This window comes from Ochotona curzoniae, unplaced genomic scaffold (assembly GCF_017591425.1).
Source record: "Ochotona curzoniae isolate NIBS_2020 unplaced genomic scaffold, NIBS_Ocur_1.0 scaffold_4683, whole genome shotgun sequence".
In the NCBI taxonomy this organism is placed as follows: Eukaryota; Metazoa; Chordata; class Mammalia; order Lagomorpha; family Ochotonidae; genus Ochotona; species Ochotona curzoniae.
Window position 1 is genome coordinate 24,205,665 of NW_024467121.1, and position 16,248 is coordinate 24,221,912.

Here is a 16,248-nt window from a genome sequence, read left to right on the forward strand (position 1 = left end):
TCTAACTTGATTTGGATGGCAATGAAGCAAGTGTCTAGGAGGCCAAGAATTGAGCCTTGTCTCCACTCTCCCTTCCTTCATTTTATCTGGATCAGAAACTCTGGCCTGTGACAGTTCTTTTTCTACCACACAGATAATTTTATAGAATTTTTTATCTGGAGTAAGATGTTTGTCATAATTAAAGAGATTTAGAAATCTACCATGGCACATAATTATATCTTTTTGGTAACAAGAGTAGTTAAGATCTACTCATTTAATCATAACCCCACTACCATGATGTGATTTTGTTACTTCTAGTCTTTATGGCATACATTATGCTTCTAAATTTTTCATCCTACACATTTTCTACTTTGTACCTTTTTCCCTCATCTCCCTTTTTCTTACTGCCTCCTTAGTTGACCAGAACTATACACTTTATCTCTGTGTATTTGACCTTTCTTTTTCCTTAAAATTCCACATATACATAAAATTATGCTGTATTTTTCATTCTATGTCTGGAGTATTTGCATACTATCATATCCCTCGGACCCATTTTAGTTGTAGAGATGGCAAGATCTCTGCTGGAAAGGCTAAGTAGTATTCTCGTGTGTGTGTGTATCACGTTGTCTTTATTTGTCCATTTGTGGACTCTTAGTTTTTCACAGTGTCTTGGCTACTGTGAATAACACCATAGGGACTATTGGAGTGCAGGTATCTTTATTAGAGGATGATTTCATCTATTAGATTTAGACTCAGAGGAGGGATTGCTAGATGATATGGTAAGTCTATTTTGCCTTCTTTAGGAACCTCTGTACTATTTTCTGCGATGGCTGCACCAATCTGCATTTCTGTGTACTACAGTGTACTCTAGCTGGCTCCCTTCTCTTGAAATCCTCGCAAACATTTGTTATTTCTTGATTTATTGATGATAAGCATCTTAAATGGTGTGAAGTTATAAAAGATTTGTTCTGCTTTTGGTAAATAATACTATTTGTTTTAGCATCAAGTCTAGGGAAAGGTTAGGATGAAAAGAATTTCAAGTGTTTCTGAAATAATAATATTTCATTTTATCTCACATCTATCCATTTAAGTTAAGTATTGCATTATAAACAATCTGTGCATCTTATTTTTTTAATCTTATCTAAGGCTGCCTATAATTTAAGGAAATATGCATCTTACTGTATATAACTAACAGCCAGGCAGGAGTATGCTGTTTTTACACAAGCAAAAGCTAGAAGAATAAATTCAAAGTTTGATTTCAGGTTGGCAAATTTCTTCAAGGTGAATTCTCCAAGGGCCTCATCACATGGGAAGGGGTCTAAAGCTCAGGGTTTGTTGCGAATCAGAATCCGTTCATGTCCTCTCTAATTGCCACGAGGTGCGTGAGTGAGGAGGATACTCTAATTAGAAACTATTTTTGTCGAAGTATACCAAGGGATGATACCAAAAGAGAAATTAAATTTCAGTCTTGATGGAGGCAATAAATGGTTCATTTGCAAGAAACTTTTAAATAATATTTGTTAAATAAACAGTGCTTTTTTGGATCCCATTAGTTCAAACACCGTTTTATTTCTCATTCCAAATGGCTAAAAATCAAAGAGAAAAATCCCAAGGGCTGAAGAAGAAATACAGAAGAGCTTTTGAATGAAATTTGAGGAAGAAGGGGAAATCAGGCAACAGACTGATGGGCTGTTCTGAGCTAGGAAACCACATATGATTAGGATGCTCAAAAGCTTCAGGTTGAGATGCTTCTCAGTGGTGTTTTGAAGGAAAAGAAAGGGCATTCCCTTTTATATCTGCAGTTAGGGCAGTTCATCCTTCTTAGGTATGCACACATGCGTGATTTTATTTATCAGCATTTATATGATAGCCCTCAGAACCCAGTGTTTATTGAGTTCTCATGACCCCTCAGGTTCTGAAATAGCATCTTAATATGCATTTTTGTCTTTACTTCCCATAGCAGTCCTGTGATACAGATACTGCTATTATCTTCATTTTAAAGAACAGAAGGTCAAGAAATAAGGCTGAGCTCACACGCTTTGGTAAGTGGCAAAGCTTGGTGTGTGTGTGTGTGTGTGTGTGTGTGTGTGTGTGTGTGTGTGTGTGCATATAAACAAGCATTCTCAAACTTTTGGCCTGTTAAATCCTTGACACAGTATCAGACTGGGAGAATCTTTCTTGTATGCCGTTGAAGAGAATAAGATATGTGCTCAAGAAAAATGAGAATCTCAGGGAAAGTGAAATGGCAAGTAATGGCTGATGATATCAGGAGGGATTACCTAGCAATGTCTTATCAGAGGGATAACGTGATGATGGGAGAAAAACAGCAAAATGAAAGTTGCTAAGATTTGACCTTCTAGAACTTTTTGTTAAGTCAAACTCAGGTTGATAAAGAAGAATCTGTTATTCATATCTTAGGCTATTTTCTGTGTAGAATGTTGAAAAGAGAAAGTAAATGTGTATATTATGAGAAAGTAACTAAGACCTAAGTCTTGTATATACATTAGAGACATAACAGGGTGGTCAAAAACAAAATCCCAAACAAAAATGTAGATTACCATATAGCAGTCATGAAGAAGTAGACATAAAGACCTCTTTCTGGCATCTGCAGACCTGACTTCCCAGCTTGTATCTTCTATGTGTGCATACAGACTATGACTGGAACATTCTCAACTGAAGCCTCTGGTGCTACTGCCATTTCTTCACAGTGAGCCGTTTCTCTTTGAACGCATCAGACATGCTTCCAGTTTTAGTCCTTCTTCCCTCAGAACTCTGGCTCCCTTTCACGCACCCTCTTCCTGTCACTGTCACTTGGTTTCTGGGCTATCTTCGTGCAAGGATGACTTTAGGTCCTGGCTCATGGTCTCTCATCAATCAGTCCTGCACATGAGATGACCTGAGAACTCTAGCTTCTTGATTTTTATCATTTTCATTTACTTTTTTTTTTTTCGTTAGTCAAATTCAGCACTTACTGCATTGGCTGGTGTTCTCGGTTTTTTGTTGTGGTTTTTTTGTTGTTGTTGTTGTTTTGTTTTGTTTTGTTTTTAATGCATTCTCTAACCATCACCTCATTTTCTTCTAGCAATTACAATTTTGAATTATGTGATACAATTTTGTATAGGCTGGAATTCCCCTCCCAAACGCTCACCCCCCCATCAGATTTTTCCCATTTTGTTACAATAGTGTAGTCCTTCATAAGGAATCATAATTCTATCAGTCTCTTATTTAAGTGTACCCCAACATTGTTGGTACAGACAATGTCAGACAGTCCAGCATCGCATTGTCTACACATGTGCAACAGTTTCATTGGGAATCCATCTTTCGTCTGGTTGCAGGGACGCATGTTCCATTATACGCCTACTGTAATTTGTTGTTGTTGCTGTTGTGGCTGTTCTAACTCATACCTGTTGTTGACCTTGTTTCATGGCTTCTCACTTATGGTAATGTGTAGTGATGGAGTACTGGGGTCTATCATATATAGATCAGACACTTCTAGAAACTTGATCCCCACAGAATTGTGCCATTGCTTCAGATTATTTATCAAATTGTATTACAGCTGTTTTTTCTGATTATTATATTGAGGGAAATTATCAATGCTTATTTTCTTTGTATTTAGCATTATAAAATAGGCACGTGAAATATTTACATATGAAATAAATAAAAAGTGCATGTACATACACCATTATGACATGTCAAGAACATGTAATGCAGAGAGGACTAGAGGAGCAGTCAGAACCTAGGAGTATTTAGGGAGTTCAGATGACAGGGGTAACAATGAGGGCTGAGTGGTCTAGGTGACAAAAGAAAATGAAGCCATGGCTGGGTCTGGAGAGATTAGTGGCAGGATTTCAGTAATTAGGCAAGAGAAAAAAATCACAGGGATAGAATCTGTACTGATAGAAAGCAACCTCTTATTATTGTCCTGGCTTGTGGTCATGTGCTAGGAGCGTTAACTTTTACTCTGATCTGGTCATCACAACCACACTGTACTGTGTGTTGTTCCAGCTACAGCTGCTGTCCAAAAGGGAGTTTCACTGATGTCATTAGCATAAGGACTCCATCTCTAGTACTTGTGGGTTCTTTGCTTAGTTATCCTCCAATTGTGCTGTTCATAAGAAGGACAATCTGATGGCGTAGAAATGCTAGAAGATAAAGTTTAGTTGTCTTTATATTCCTTCTGTTTCTCTTTGTTATCTAGTAGAAAGGATATCTCTAAATAAATGTTGAAGTTTCCACCCTGGGAACATGAAGGAGCAGAATACTTTTCAGAGTTCACTATATAAGCACCTGGCAAGTGCCTGGATCACCAGTGGGAGATGGGAAATGGACTTGATAAAGGACTTAATTTTTTTTACATTTATTAATGCTAAAAGCAGAGTTACAGAGAGAGAGGGAGAGAGGAACATAGGAGAGGAGAGAGAAAAAAAGAGAAAAATCTTATATCTAACGGTTTACACTCCAAATGGCCAGAACTGGCAGGGCTGGGACAGACCAAAACCAGAAGCCTGGAACTCTGTCCAGTCTCTCATGTGAGTGTCTGGGACAAAAGACTTGGGCCATCTTCTTTTTCTTTCCCAGGTGCATTAGCAGCTAGCTGTTCTGGAAGTGGAGCAGCCGGGACTTGACTCAGCTCCATATGGGATGCCCGCACTGCAGGGAATAGTCCAATAGACTACACATACAACGACTTGTTTGTGAATGAAAGATTTTATTGTGTATAGCTCTTAAGTAAAGGCAGAGAGGTAGACAGAGGGAGACTGTGCAGTGGTAACATCGAAGAATTGGGCTGGATCCTGCCCCTGCATTTGGAAAAGCTTATTTCTTTGCAGATATGTGGTCAGTATAAAAAACAAATCATGGAAAGGTTCCAAGCTGTTAGTTGCCAGAGCTATATTACAGAGTACGTTAATTACTTTCCCTTCCTATAGGCCAAACATAATATAGTAGCTGTTGTTATATAAAATAGATAATTATCATATTCTGGCTATTTTAAAATAATTCGATCAGTTCTCCACCGTTAATCCATCAACTGTTAACATGAAAGCATCAGAGTTTAGATAGCTAGCTGCATCTGGGAAAAACAAGTCCTTTTCACTTACTGCTGTACTACAGAGGGAAATTAAAAGAAGGAGGCCTGCATGTTTATGTTCTGTTAGTGCTGTAAGATCACAGCCAGAATTACAGAAGGAGCCGAGAATGGGGAACACTGAGGAGACAGAGAAAAATCAACTCCCCCTTTGGTGACAATGTGGTGAAGCTTCTACAGGACAAAGATTAGAAAGAGGAAAATCTGTGCCCAGCCCTGGTGTTAAAGGGGGACCCAGACCTTGGGTAGTAAACTACATTTATCTACTCTATAGCTTTTTTTTCCTATAATTATCTCTTGGCTTCAAAGAGGTATAATGGGCATAATATTCAGCAGATTTTAGAAACTGAAATATACAAGTTTGGTGGGTTATTAATAAGATTGTATTTATCTGGTTGTTAATCATTTAAGGGCTAAAACAAGGTCATTGAGGCAAAAATTCAGTTTTTGTTTAAAAGCCAAGATATCTTGGCGTTTAGGTTCAGGGGAAGCAACTTATTTTTTTTCTCTTTACAAAAATGATAGCTTATTTATTAATGCATTGATTTAAGCCAACACATAAATAATTCTCTGTGGCTGGCTTAGTGGAAAGGAAATTTTTCTACTTTGAAAATTGCCTTCATTCAGTTATGTTTTCCTCTGATTGATCTTGTTTGATACTTATCCTTTGCTCATGAGTTTATCTGTTATTTTTTTTTGTTTATTTTTAAATTTTGGACAAAGCATAGAAGACTTCTTCAGCAGGGAGGAGAACAAACCCATAGCCTTTGGTAGGCATGTTAGAAAGATATGCTTTCTGCAATTCACCTTAAATGCACTAGCTTTGATCTTGACCTTGAACCCACACTAGGACCCTTTGCATTTTCTGTTGCTTGCAGATTGTCACTTGGGTCATGCAACAATGTCAACATTTGCCCAGCTAAGGCCCTAGGGCAGGTGGGTTGTTTCTGAGGGTGTACCGTTGCTGGTCCAGGGAGGGTAAGTCAAGGTGCACCTGGAGGCCCCTTCCTTTGACTGAATTCCTGAGGTTGGCATTTTCTCCTGAAGGGAAGCAGATCCAGATGGCAGCTTCTATGTGACTGAGCCCAGCACCTGAATCAGCCTTGTTTTATGCTCAGAATGCTTGGTGCCAGGGCCTCATCATTAGCTGCTGGAGTGACAGCACTTGGCAGCTATTGGCATTGGCCCACAGAGCTCTGACCCTCTAGGCTTCATGCTGAGACATAGAGGAGAATAAGGAGAGAATTGGACTTTTGGTAACTCCAGGGGAAAATTCTGCTTGCCTCAGGCTTGGGAGAAGGTTCAGAGGCTATTTTAAGGGTTTCAGTTGAGCTCGGAGAGTGGAAATTGAATACCTGTACCGCAGCTGTTACACCCAAATAAGCTTTTACTCTCATTACCTCCCCCTCCCACTGTGCTCTGAGAGTATCCTAGGTTTGGTTTTAAAAGACTGAATCACTTTGGTTATCACAAGAGTGAGAAGCTCAACCCCACTGGTTAATACAAATTAACCTACCCCACCTTCTGCTCATGGAGCTCACTGAGCAGTGCTGGGTGCCCAGCTGTGTGCCCTGAGATCCTCCAGTCCTATGCTTATAGCTGGGAAGCTGCACTACTGTGAGCTGAGATGACTAGTGTGACAACTGGGTGACAGAGGCCATCTCAGGAAGTGACCTGTAAGCTTGACTGGAAGAAGTTGAGAGCAGATTCGGAGGGAAAAACAGCAGAGTGAGGGGGCTAGGCTGGTGCACAAGGGCAGAAAGACTAGCAGGAAAACCTCAGTCCTTCACGTGCTAAGAGTATGCCAAGACTCCTCCCTCACCGCACTGCTGCTAGAGCTGATGGAGTGAGGACTGGGTAGTGGCAGAGGTGTAGTGAGGCAAAAGTCTCTCTAGTCTTGTAACTGTGCTAACTTTTGCAGCCTTAAGTAGTTTTGCACTTTGGATATAGATGTTACACCCATTTAGGTTCCATGCTGGATACACCTATGGCAGTCTCAAGTAATTTAGAAGAAAACTTTGGACTTTCAGATATGCCTGATTTGGGTGAAAATGTATTAAAAATGTTTCATGAAGTATTGAGAGATAAGGGTTTAAATTCTGGTTCTGGTAATTAGATGTATTTAATTTTCTCAGTGTGTTCCTTGTCTTCCATAAAATGGGTTAAATAATACCCAGCTCCTCTTTCGCATCAATAGTAATGAGATCAAAATGAAATGATTTACCTCAGAGTACTTGGTAAACTCTAAAGAGGCACTCTAAAATGCAGTTATTGCACACAGTGGTTTGTGCTAAATGCCACAGTGTCCACAAAATTGTATGCTAAAAATGACTAAAAAGGAAAATTTGATGATATGTGTTTCATCAAAGTAAAATATTTTTGAAACAATAGATTTTTAAAAATGTAGTAGATTCAGCATTGGATGGAGAAGGAAAACTAGTATAATACTTAAGTCTCCAAACTTTTGTAATTGCAAGCCTCTAGTTGTAAAAAAATATACACATACATCTATGAATTCAACCAAATGTTGGCCAGAAATATCTGAAAAAAAAATACAATATATATTTGGTTGTTTAGAGGTGGCTCTGGACCCCTGTATCCTCTGTTGGAGAGACTGGGCTTAAATCACAGTTCTGCTCTTGATTCCAGCTTACTGCTAATGTACCCAGTGTGTACCTTGGGAAGCAGGCAGTGATGACTCATGGTTTTTGCATCTCTGCCCCTGTGTGGAGATCTGGGTTGAGTTCCTACCTCCCAGCTTTGGCTGGGCCAAGTTCTACTTGTTGAGGACATTTAGAGACAGAGTATTTACACTACATTCACTATCATAAATAATCTTAAGATGAAATAAAATGTAACAATAGCAAGTGGATGAGCCCATGTTTCTCTCTTGAAATTCTCTTGGCAAATGTGCTCCTTCAAGAATGTTAATTAAGGGATTAAGTGTCGCATTACAATATTTAAAACAAATAAGTTTGAAACTTGATAAAAGGCTTCATTTGGAAGACTGTTTCTAACAGGTTAGAAAATTTGTAGTCCAAATTTAAGTATGCAGAGGAAAAGAAGTGTTAAAATTCATCACTGGTTAGTTTAGTAGCAAATGTGGTAACAATGGAAATAGTTCCAAATATCAATTTTCTGAGGCTTTAATTTTTTCTTTTAAAAAAATTATTTAATATATTTGAAAGAGTTAGATAAGAGAGTTAGATAGAGGCAGAAAGAGAGAAAGAGAGCTTTTCCAATCATTAGTTCAATCCCCAAATGGTCACAAAAGCTGGAGTTGGGTTGAACCAAGTCAGGAGATGGGAGCGTGTTTCAAGTTTCTCACAGGGGTGCAAGCTCCCAAGCCCTTGAGCCATCCTCTGCTGCTTTCCCAGGTGCATTAGCAGGTAGCTAGATTGGAAGTAGAACAGCCATGACTCAGATGTTACCCTCTGACAGACTGACACTATAGGGAGTGACTTAACCCACTATATCATGATGCAGACCCCTGAATGTGTTTTTTTTTTCAATGCATTAATTTTATTCTCCTAAAAATTAGCTTCTCTCACTAATTCTCCAAAGTAACTTTTGCAAGAATTTTTGTAAGGCAATATATCACCAAATTTGTCATCACCAAAGTGATGCAATATTTTAAATATTTACCATCTGGTCGGAAAGAACTATGTAACTCATTATTGCCAGTGTCAATTCATCAATAAAATACTAGTAAGGTTTAATTTGGGATACTAAGCACGAATGTTCCGTCATTCTTCATGTGTGCTAATGAATCTCCCAAATGGTGCACACTTTGTTTAGAGCCAATGCTGTCATAGTTAAGAAAGTATAAATTTTCCTACCTGTTTGGAAGCCAGGAACCTACTGCTGAGTTGATATACAGAGTCAGGTTTGTATCCTGTCTCCTTCCTTTGTTGAGCCAAGTCAGCCCAAGAAAACAAGGGATATTCAACCTGTCTCTCATCAGCCTGCATTTAGCTTACTAATTACTGGACCATCCACACTCCAAGTTGCTCTGAGTTTGTTTCATTCCTTCCCAACTGTTGTCTTCACTCGGTTGTAATGCTCCCTGCCCTGGCCACACCAGCTTACTAGCAGATTCTCAATAGCTCAATCCTTTGGAAATAGCTTCCTAAACTTTTATTTGCTGTTAAAATTCACCACCATTTATGTGCTGAAGTCATACAATTTTTGAGTGTGAAATTCTTCATCTGTAAACAGGATCAAACTCTAAACTGAAGGTCTCTTTTGTCTTTAAAAATCTGTCCAAATCCACTGATTTTCCTGGAGCTAAAATGTACTAACTGACAATTAACTTGAATATGTGCATTAGCTCCCCTGTGATGTTAATATAAAATGCTGTGTTGTATTGTAAGTTAATTTATAGCTATTAGCTGAAAGAATTTATGAAGAACATAGGAAATCTGTGATCTTATTTCACTTATTACTCTGTCAGTTTCGTGCATCCTAAGATTTGGAACAGAATTAAACTGTTTTTCTTGTGTAGAAATAAATCCAAGCCTATTATTATTGTCCTTGCTTATCATTGATCTGGCATTTAATGTTTATAAATTGGCATTACAATTATTTGTATGCATAGAATTGTAACAGCTGCTAACATAAATTCCTTCTTAGGTGCTGGCAAGAGAAGAGATAAATAACAATAATCAAGTAAGATAATAACAATGACAATAATAACTGTTTTGGCTTAGATTCATACTCTTTGGGGTCGAGGTGCGTGCATTCACTGTAGATAGCTAGGCTGACAGAAGAGGAAGTATTCTGGGTACACTAACAAATCATAAATAATAAGTATTTATTGAGTATCTGGTGCAAGGCACCAGCTTTGGTGCATATAAATGTTCACCAAATCAGCAGGTTAGGGATTTGGAATATTCTACTCCAGTGACAGGCACCATTTTATCCAAAGTAAGAGTTTCAGTACCTACCTTAGGATTCAGGTCTGTCTAGATGGGCTTGAACATTTCCATGTGAAATTTTGAGTCCAAATCCCCCAATTTTCCCAGATCGTGATAGCTTAGTGCTAGGTCAGAGGATCCCCTGTTGCTTTGAACTAGGATACAGGAATCAGAAAATAATCTAGCTACCAGGAAGCGGTTGAACTGGGAGTGACAAGATCTCACTATCTTCTTATTTCATCATTGTATCCCATGCCATTAAGGAAACCAGTCTGCTGAAGAAAACTGGGATGATTAGTGGCTCCAGGTGTAGTGTTTCAGAATAACAAGTGAACATAGATTTTGTGGGATGGCCAGTGCCTCTGCTAGGCCAGCTCTGACACCAGTGTCCAGCACTATGACTGTCCTTGCCAATGCCTTTAGCTTCCTCCTTGCGTACCATCATATTATCTAGGTAAAATTCCAACCTTGGCTAAGCTTAACAATTGTACACATGAAGATGAGTATCTGAACATTGCTGGAGACTGTCCCACAAGATTGTTTCTCTTCTTAAATATCAAATTAGTATTGATATTCCATTCAATTCTCCCATAACTTCACTTACTCTTTCAGAAATCTATTGTACATTTCTGTCTCGTCTTCCAAACTATAATACAGTCCACTGCCAATAAATGACACATAATTTATTGAAAAATAAGTAAATGCTATTATGGGCCAATAGTTTCATCTTCTTACTGCCAAACCCAGTAGTCTGCTTAGCTCTAACCTTACTTCTGCCTTCTCCCTTGTAACTCAAAATGTGTCTTTTGCCTGTAGGAGGGGCTACCTACACTTCTGCTAGCATTCCATCCTTTCTTTTCTCCTGTAATGTTCCTATTTTTTCCCTCTCCCCCTGTGTTCCTTCCTTTAATTCATACATACATGAAATCTTACTGTATAAAGCATGCTCTCTCAGTCCTACATGTTTCTTCAGCTATAGTCGTTTTTCTGTAAATGACTCAAGGGAAAACAAACTACACAGTATTGTTTTCTGATCTCATTATCATTTCACCTCAACTTTTCTGACATCAGTCTCCACACATCTTCTGAAACTATTCTTATTATCAAGAGCAATGCAGTCCTAATGCTACTTATTTACATATATTCTCTCTTGCTGGAGTCAATACAATAATTTTGTTTGAGATTTAAAAATCATTTCACCCAGTTTGAAACTTCCTTGTACACCTATCTTTGTGGTTCTCTCTCTAGCACTTGTGGAAAAAAGCTCTTAAAAACCTGCTCACTTTCGCACACGTGGTCCTTCATTGTTGATGTTGTGTGGGGTGCACAGTCATATGAATGTGACTGTGTATATGAATATATTTGAGATTATATTTTATATTTCTATGATGATTAAAGTCTTATATGCTGTGCAGTGAGTTTATCATTTCTCTAAGGGATTTCACAGAAATTGAGTAGGTTTTGTAGAATCTGAACTAGGAAACAAATATTCTCTAAGACTAATGAATAAATAATTCTTCTTACCAAATTATTTATTTTAGAATATTTAGATCATAATGTTGAGATTATTTAACAAATATGCAAGATGTCCAAACACTTACTAAGTGACCATCCTGTTTAACCACAAAGATATTGTCAAGCGTGAGCCCCACATGCTGAATGCCAAGAAGAGCCACTGTCTCTGGAAATAGTCTTCCTGTGCTAACTGAAGTTCCTTCCCTGGTAAATGTCCTTTCCAGAACTGTGGTTAAGACTGTCTTTAGTGAAGAGCTATGGGCTAATATGAATGAGCACACCACCAAATCAATTTTAATTAACTTTTGTCCTTTTCTTTTTTTTTTATGCCAATTCCAAATGGCTTTCCAGTTGGCTTTCAGTAATTGGGGCCTATAGAAAGAACTCATAAATTATCTATGTTTTCCGTATGTATGAAAAACTGTCAATATCTACTGTGAATTAAATTGAAGTTCAGTTATTCAGACTTTTCTGTGGCTGAGAAGCAGGATGTGTCATGTAACATTTCCAGTAGACACAAAAGGTATTTTGAAGTATTGTAGTTTTTTTAAATCCCTGAAATTCTTGGGTATTATAATTACTTGACATTTAAAAAAATATTGCTCAGCTAATGCATTAATAAATTATTCTTACAGTAAATTAAAAGATTAAAGATGAGCCTGAAAATTTTTCACCATTATGACTAATTTCAGTCATCACACTTGTCTAGAAGCAACCACTATTGTAAATGTACTCTTTCCTTCCAGATATTTTGCTGTGCGTATAAAAATATATATTATTGAAAAGACTTAAAAAATATTGTCATACTTCATATAGTATTATCTAACTTTGTCATACAATATCTCTTTCTCTGCTTCCTTTATATTCATAGACATATTCATTTTGTCATATCTGCTTAAAAATTGAACACAGCAAGTTTATAAATTGTTAGTTTTACATTTTTTAAAACATAATGCACATAATTAAACATAAATAATCAAGCAGAGTGCACTTTTGGTAATAAATCCAGCAAAACTTCAGTAAGAAGAGCAGCTGGGTGACAAGAAAAATACATGATAATAGACTGATGGTGCCATCAATTGATAACTTGACAAAGATTGATTCCTTCCTGTAAGTACCGGCTGCTTACATTCAGGCATCCACATGAGTATCTGAGGCAGCCTTGGATGTTAGATGTGCATGGTGGGAAGGCTTGGGTGCCTTGTCAACTGTCTCTGCCTTATAACAATGGCTTGTGGAATCCATGAACATGTGAACTCTTCTTGTGCTGTTGCTTAAGAAGATTTTCCCTTTTCCTGGCTAAGTATTAATAAAAGACAATCAATGCATCCAAGGGCTTCACAGGCAAGTTCTTAGCATGCTTTGCTGTCCAGATGTCTAGTTGTTGTAAATGGCTTTGGTGATCTGTAAATCGGGTCTGCTGCCTTCACCTCCTAAGACACAGGTATCTCAGCGAATACAGAGGGGCAGATATTATTACAATTCTATTTTATATATCTAAAAGGAATTGATAAAGATAAAAATAGAAACTTTTAGTCTGCGACTACATAGAGTTAAAGAACGGTTTAGGTGGGTGTTCTGACTCCGTAACAAACCCAGGGCTTCCAAAATGTGATGACTTATTACAGCAAGCCACCCACAAGGCAAAGGCTCATGGCATTTCTGATGCCCCTAACTTCTGAGTAAAACCTTGCAGTGTTTTTCCTGTTCTGACTGTTCAAACTATTACAATTCCTTTGTACAGACAAATGTTCTCTCTTGATTCTTTCCCCACAAATACTCATTTGGAAAGACTGTTGTTTTGTTTTCTCTGTTTTCCAGAGAATCTAAGCAATTGACCCAATAGGAACAAAATTAAAATGAGAGTTTTTTAAAGCAATCATGAATTCTTTCTCTCGTTTTGATTGTACTAATATCTCTCCTTTGTATCTCATTCTAAAAGTTGTCACTTCTAAACCTAGTTTAATTCTGTTAATGCTCACCATAAGAAATAATAAATTATTCATTTAAAAACTAATTTTCTTGTACATACATTATTTGCCTTTTTACCTTGGCAATTATAAGAATGGAGAAAGCAGGAGCATGTATTGAGGACTGGAATTGCTATACCCTATTATTTCTACTGATTTTATTGTTCTTTTGAAATAACCTAAAATGTACAGAAAAATAGCAAATATGCTACAAATAGTTTTTGCTCTTGACCCATTTGAAAGTAATTTGCCAACTGACAATATCATTGCTATTTGATTTAGTATGTGTTTTTAAATTAAAAAAAGAGGGTTCTTTTACATAAACTCAAAATAACCATCAACATTAGGAAACAGACTCCATTTAAGAGATGCCAATCATCCCAATAACAAGATGATTCAGGTTTTATACTTCTTCTGTCCCGATACTGGTTCCAGGAGTCAACAATTCATGGATCCTTTTGGTGAAGAACGGTATTTAGATTTCATGTTGTGTTTTTCATGTGTGCTCGTTTATTTGGAGTATTGATGCTGTCAGAACATCCTAAAAAAAACAGAGCAAGGATATATTTGCATAAGTACATGCATATTTACATGTATACTTATTTCAACATTTAACTGATTTTTCCAAGGTTTGTTTTTATTCATTTACTATTTGTTTAGATGGAAGACAGAAACAGAGGCGAGAAAGCAAGAGCAAGAATGAGCAAGCAAGAGATGAGAGAGAAAGAGAGAGAGAGAAATCCAGAGAGACAGAGTTCCCATCCACTGCTTCATTCCCCAAATGCCCATGAGACCAGGAACTCAGTTACGGTCTCCCACGTGTGTTGTAGGGAGCCAACCGTATCATTAACCTGAGTCATCATGCTGTCCTGTTCCCAGGATGTGTATGAGAGCCAGATGTGCATGGAGGCCAGAGCTGGGGCTTGAACCATGCTGTACTAAGAAGGGATGCAGGCATGCCAAGTGGCTCTTAATCACTGTTCCAAATGCCCATTCCTAGATTGAATTATTTAAACACATAAAATCATGAGTTCACATCCATATTTTCAATTTCTACCTAGAATCTCAGGCTTCATTCTTATTTTTCCCATTTAATATTTATAACTCCTTTCTCTAACAGAAAATCCTGACTCACCTTCACAATTACCTGCTGGATCATCCCTCTGTATTTAATACATTTTTTTACTCCAGTGCTTCCCCCACACTGATGACATCACCACACCCACTCTACTTCAACTCGGATGAATGATGCTATACTGCCTTGTGCTTTCTTCATCTCATTTGTCTTCTTATAGCCTGCCAGGGACTGCTTTGCATTATGGTTGCCCAACTTTGCTCACCTGTTGGTAAAATTTCAAAGTTGACTTTCCAAGGCAATCCTAGGCTTTGGTTATTTTAAGCTAGTTTTCTGGTCTTTCTGGTGGTCTTCAAGCTGTCTGGTGTGCCTTGGAGGAGAATAGGCAGACAGTTGTAGCAACTAATTCAGCAGAAAGTTGTGTCAAATTTAAATCATGTCTCTCTGGGACAGGGAACGAGGCAATGACCAATTGTTCTGATGTTCAATAAAGCCAAAGGCCTTGTACTTACTCATTGCATGGAACAAATGCTGCCAGTAGTTTTGTGATTTTCTACACAGCTGTTCAGGTCTATTGTGAAAATTCAACAGGAAAGAGCCAGGCAAGATAATTGGGAAATGTGGCAGGAAAGAACAATTATGTAAGTCACTGTATACCAAGGAGAGATAAGGAGTTACTTCAAAGAAAAGGTTGCTAGAGCCTCAGTAGGAGTTTACAGGACTTGACTCACAATTGATGTTTTTGAAAGATTCCAAATGCCTTTCACCTCCAATTGCTTCCATCAGTTTGAGTCTGTAGTCTCTCCCACTTAGAAGGACAAAAACTCGATGCTTTATTTTAGAGTGAAGCTGTCAGAGATTCCTGAGCCAGATGGAGGGAATTAGCTTACAGAACCTGTGCTATTGGAGAGAGCAATGCCTTTGTGCATCTTCAAGGGAACAGCTTCATAGTACATAGCTTTAGGTACTGCCACAATGTTTATATATTCTTAAAGTTTATTTTGAAAGGTAGATGACAGAAAGAGAGAGAATATGGTGTGGGAGATTGCCCCTGGATTTCTACCTGCTCGGCCTATGTGGAAAGTCATAGGGACACAGTACATAGTACACTGTGTCCCTGGGGGAACCCCCTAGCAATGGTCTTGGCACACAGAGACCTCTATCTGACTTAATCACTGGCCATACAGGCAAGAACAGTAGACTGCACCCCAATTTCTCTTCCTTGGTAAGCACCTCTGAGAAATCAGTGTGGTCCCACATGGCCTGTAAGCCACACATGGTGTGTGTGACCTTCAGCTGACCCACAGCCACACATGATGAACTTAACCTGTGGCATACCTGTCAGCCATGCATGTTGCTACAGGATTTGAGGGTCCAGATAGATAGACATGGCTTCTAGTCAATTACAATGTCATTGCTGGGTGCAAGGACTGTCACTAGATGCCATTCTACCTTCTTCTTTCTTAGTCTATATAAATATGTGCTTGCTTTATAATAAATGGACATCTTCAATCAGACTGTCTCTGGTGGTTCATGCTGAGGAACACCAACGCCACCTCTCTTCTCAGTGGTCATGGGGGCATGCTGGTCAGGAAACCCCTGAGAATGTAAGAAAAGAAGGGGAGACACAGAGAAAGAAGGAAAGAGAGAGGTTTTCTGTTCACTGGTTCAAATGCCTGAGCATTTGAAGTCCAGCCAGAAGTCAAG

General features: G+C 38.2%; 1 long non-coding RNA gene across 1 annotated transcript; it reads right to left on the reverse strand.

Annotated features, from left to right (window-relative positions):
• Positions 1 to 3,240: 3,240 nt before the first annotated feature.
• LOC121148181 lies at positions 3,241 to 11,337 on the reverse strand. The gene is made up of 3 exons (XR_005882520.1): positions 11,327 to 11,337; positions 5,907 to 5,911; positions 3,241 to 3,336 (listed from the first exon to the last, which is right to left on the reverse strand). It is a non-coding gene; the product is annotated as an uncharacterized LOC121148181 (long non-coding RNA).
• Positions 11,338 to 16,248: the final 4,911 nt, after the last annotated feature.